Genomic DNA, 5,514 nt, shown 5'->3' with positions numbered 1-5,514 from the left:
AATTTGGGACTGGCACACAAACTGGGGGCACAGAAAAATGTTCAATGCCTATCGAAAGGGCACATAAATAGGGACAAAAAGTCTTCTTTAATTTTAATTAAAATTAATTAAATATATTAATATTTTGGGGGTTAATACAAATCTTATTGTCAAAAGAAGAGTTTAAAGAATCGATATAAATTTTGAGCAAGCTCATTTGAAGTCAGTTAATTGAGTATTTATTCAAAAAAGAGAGCACGCTTGCTTAACAGCACACTAATAGGGACAGTTACCCTATATACATATAAAAATTACTATATGTTTATTTTTATTTAAATCTACTTTATGTAATATATTTTTATATAACATAATAAACAAATATATAATAATACTTAACCACTATTATTACTATTATAAATGACTAAAATACTTTTAGAACAGCATAACATAAAATACATGAATTTATATGATAGCGATTTAACCTTGTTTTAAGTTGCTATAAAATGAATAATACATAATATTTTTGTTTTTAGTTTTAATGGATAGTCTTTACAAACTTTTAAATACAATTTTATTAAAAAATCCGCAACATAAAAGCATTTTATTAACTGATATTTTTATAATTTAGAAAATTTGTCATAATAAGCTTCTTAATGTTCTCTTTTTGTTTGTTTTTTATTTCTTTGATTTCTTTTTACTTTTTTCAGAAAAGATTAATTAAATCTATATCAATAATGTTTTTACTTCTTATAAATTATAGAACAATCAACAATTTACATTATGTGATGAATAACAATGACTTTTAACTAGGGTGTAAAAAATACCCCAGGTGACCGTTTACAAAAAAAATGGGGTGACTACTTCTGTAATCTATCTCTAAAATAAAACTACAGGCATAAACCTCTAGAATATTTACGCTAGAATAAGTAACGCAGGTTTAACATAACTCGGAGCTCGTGAAAATATCAAAACTTTTGTGCAAAATATAGAATTTGAATATTTGTTTTACCAGTAATCTATACTTAAAAGTACGCAAAAAAGTATGCAAAAAGTACACAAAGGGTACGCAGAATTACTAATAGCTTTTCAAAAAATGTTTAAAGTTATTTAATGATAAGCGAAATAAGAAAAAGTAAAAATCCAAATGTAATGATATATGTAGGCGTAACTGAACGGTTTTGCAGGATGTTTTGCAAGATTAGTAATATTCAAATTAAGATTTAATTTTACAACAAAATTACAACAAAATTTAAATCACATCACCAAAAAATTATATAAGAAAGTACCATATAATATCTTAACTACTTTCATTTGTTCTCAGAAGCAATCAATACATTACTTTTACATTAATAAAATGAACAACTTGAATAATAAAATTAACACTTTAAAATTACAACATTTTAAAAACATCAAACTAATAGCATTTTTCATCCATGAAAAAGAAGTGATGAAACAGGATAACACAGTAAAATCTCAAAAAATAGTTTTATATCATAAAAATCATGAATTCAATTCAAACATTCCTACTTTACATAACAATAACATTAATCTTTTATTGACGAACTAAACATTATCTCAAAACAAGTGATACATTGCTCCCTCGGGCTTACGGAGTCTTCAAAACACACAAAACTAATTGTTCTTTCAGAATAATAGTATCTACTATTAACAGTCTATTACATAATTTTGCATCGTATTTACACACACAAGATATTGTATAAGAGCATACCGAACTCACTATTTAGTATAAAAGATAGTTTCCATCTCTACAACAAACTATCAGGTGTAAAATTAAATGATGAGCATACCCTCTGCTTATTAGATGTAACATCACTATTTACCAATGTTCCTATTACACTTAAAATGTTATCTAATGTCAATTATTCGCCACATCAATTTGTTTATATGTAGAACCCACTATGATAAGATGACTACTATAAGATGACTACAAATATAGTAGAAACATTTAGAATTAAATCTTAATTTGAATATTACTAACCTTGCAAAATATCCTGCAAAACCGTTCAGTTACGCTTAAATACATCATTACATTTGAATATTCTATACTGAACTTGGGGCCACATTCTTCGTTACTTATTTATATCGAAAAGAAAGTATTTAGGTATAGTAAAAAACTTTCAGAGAGCTAATTATAAAGATTTTAATATCAAATCTTCTGAACCCTGACCACATTCAAAATGCTGCAATATTTTTCCATAGATATCGCGCGCGATACTTTCTCTAACAAATCAAACAAAATACCAATATGTCGTCATCTTCCTTTTCTGCTAACCGGCCGATGATGAATACATTGTAGCAAAAGCACTAAACTACTGACAAAGCGCAGATATCTCTTTGTCCCATAAAAAAAGAAGAATATACATACATCAAGACAAAAAGGTAGCGTTGAGCATAAATTTTTGTCGAGCATTGATGCGATCTAGTCCAGTGATTTGTTTGCCTCTGAGACAAATACAAAAACAGAACTTTGGAGGAACTTTTTTATTCAAATTGATTCTTAGATATTTTGTACATAAAATGTCAAAAAAACAGGGGATTTTACAGATAAGCTACAGAAAACACAAAAACAGATGCAAAAGCAATGATTAAGATGAAAAAACAAATTTCTTTTTTTCATAGCGATAACATGAAAAAAGTTTGTTTTTTGTTTTATATTGTGTATAACATTTTATTAATTCTTACAAATAAAATAAACGATAAATTGATATTGAGATGTGATCTCCGGTTTAAAATGGTTATTCCAAAATAATACGTGATATAATCGGCTATTGTGAACCCTTGCAGGATGTATTGCATTAATACTTCATATTTATATATATGATTTAAAAAACAAAACGTTTTGACTTTATTTTTAAGTTTTCTTTAGTTGCACACTAAATAAATTGTTAAATGATATATAAAAATCAATGAACTATACAAATTCATATACAAAGAACTAAATACATCAAATTATAAATAAGAGTAATTCATACCATAGCAGAAATGTTACAAATAAAGTTTTGATATATAACTGTCACACTGTCACATTTTGGTCAAAGTTTTAAAATGTCTTGTTATCATGTTCGTGTGTTGACTAACTGTGACTTGTCTGTGGCAATCATATGTACATGTGTGTGGGATAACTCTCTCTGTACGAGTGTAAGTAGAATTATATGTGTCATCTATGTGTGATTGTACCAAGAATAGGTAAGTAAATATGTTATCAAGGGATTCCGCGCGTGTCAGTCATTAAATTTATATTGTTTTTGTGTATTTTAATGTGCAGCATTTCAGATGAAAGTCTCTTATAAAAATTTGATTCAACATCCAAAACTCTAACTGAGTTCCAGTTAAAAGTGTGATTGAGTTCTATTGTATGTCTAGCTAATACTGATGTAACAGTATGTCCTTTAGTTACATTATTTTGATGTTCTTTGACTCTGGTATGAAAAGTTGTCTTTTTGTTTGTCGTATATAATATTTTTTGCAAGTGTCACACTGAATAGACTATGTTCTTTTTATTGTTATGTGGAACTTGATCTTTTTGTGTTTTGATGAATTTTGTCAGTTGACTCAAATTTCGGTAGGCTGGTTTTATTTTACAATTTGTATTTTTAATGTTATCAAACAACTGCGAAATTTTTGGAACGAATGGTACNACAAAGTATTGCGTAGGTTCATTGTTTGTATTGTTGTTGATATGTCCGCTTAACTTGGTTAGAAATAACTCTCTCAACCTTCTATTTATAGTGTTAAAAATTAATTTTATCGGGTAGTTATTCATAATGAGAGTATTAATACAAAATTGAATATTTTTGTTGTGAAAGTTAGCATCAGACAGTAGTATGGCTCTATCAATTAAATTGTATATTGTACAAATTTTGTAGCATATTGGGCTATGTGATATGTAATTTAAGAATCTACCCGATTTTAACACTATAAATAGAAGGTTGAGAGGGTTATTTCTAACTAAGTTAAGCGTTACTTAAAAGTCTATATTTTTACGTTTATTCAACTAATGTTAGTTTTTCAAATCATTGTACCGTCGGCATTGGCGTTACTCGATGTACACCGCGGGGAGGTTGCACGATCGGGTTTTGTATATCATGTAGCCCTAAAAGGGCCAAGTCACCAACCAATATAGAGCTGCGGTTGCATGATGACAACGCCTGCGGGCTCGCTTTTCCATTCTGATCAGCCGCCAATACTGGAGTTCCGAGTCCCTGCATCGTAACACGTTTCCTACGTATGTCTGCCATGACAGCACGAAAGCCATGATCCAGGGACTTTGCCGGATGATAGAATTGCTCCGTTGCCCACCGTCACCACGTGGAGGTGCTCTGGATGCAGACGCACGCAAGATATAATCGCTCTGCATAGAACCTGAGCTTTGAATTCTTTGAAAGAAAATATCTTCTAGAACCACGTACCAAAATATCACTAAGATTTATCACTGATATATTTTTCATTGATATACAAAGACTCATGAATGAATGTGCATAGAATTAGAGCATTTTTGGACCTGACAGATATGCGTACATATCAAGTTAAATGTCTGACATATATGGTTATTGGAGTTGATGTACATTGAGTTATGGGATTAAGTGGGTTATGAGGTTATGTGGTTAAATGGGTTATGGGGTTTAAGAGCTTGGGTTTTCAGATTATTGATTACTTTTAGATTAACTTCATTCTTAGGGTTATATGCGTTTAATAGCTTAAATTATGGGTTTATTGAGGTTATGGCAAAACCTAATGTGATGGGGTTAAATAGACCTCGGATTCGGATTCAGCAACCCCAAAAACATATAGTAAACATGGTCAGAAAAAAAAATTTTTTTTTGTGTGGCTGTGTAATTTATTAATAGTCCGTTTCACTATTTCTCGCTATTCGTTAATAGCTTTCAACATGCGACTTCTTATCAAGACTACTTTTTTTGTTCTTTTTGTTTGTGTTGTAAGCATGTAAGTAGGGAGGGAGCTTTTGTCCTTTCTCCTGCACTCTCCCTGAAAAAACTACGTACACATTTTCGACATAAAACGACATTTAATCGGAAGTTGTTCCTTATTTTTTCTTATTGTTTTATTACATAGGTTCCGATTAAATGTTGCTTCATGTCGGAAGTATGTACGCGTTTTTTTAGAAAGGGAGGTGCAGGGGGAGAGGCAAAACCACTCTTTCTGCGGGAAGGCGGAGCCCCCTCTGTCTACATGTTTAGAATACGAACAAAAAGAACATAAAAAAAGTAATCTTAGAGGTTCTTGTTAAGAAACTTTAGATTGCCATATCTCCTAAACCAAAGCCATCCTCCGCGAAATTTTTGTACGGAATTATTCAGTATGATCTACCCTACAACATATCTAAAGTGCAACAAAATAGGTGTGACCTAAAATGCATATTTATCAAAATTTCAATTTGTGATTTCATATAAGATGCTGGATCACGTGAGAAATACCCGTTTTTTTCTCTATCTAATTTAATTATATTGCGAGAAAAAAAATGAAGTTTATGCATGTCATCCGTCGCGTCGCGAA

The sequence above is a fragment of the Pseudomyrmex gracilis genome, unplaced genomic scaffold (genome assembly GCF_002006095.1).
Source record: "Pseudomyrmex gracilis isolate BER0280 unplaced genomic scaffold, ASM200609v1 scaffold_300, whole genome shotgun sequence".
Taxonomy (NCBI): domain Eukaryota; kingdom Metazoa; phylum Arthropoda; class Insecta; order Hymenoptera; family Formicidae; genus Pseudomyrmex; species Pseudomyrmex gracilis.
The sequence above is the reverse complement of the archived record's forward strand: the minus strand, read 5'-3'. Positions refer to the sequence as shown.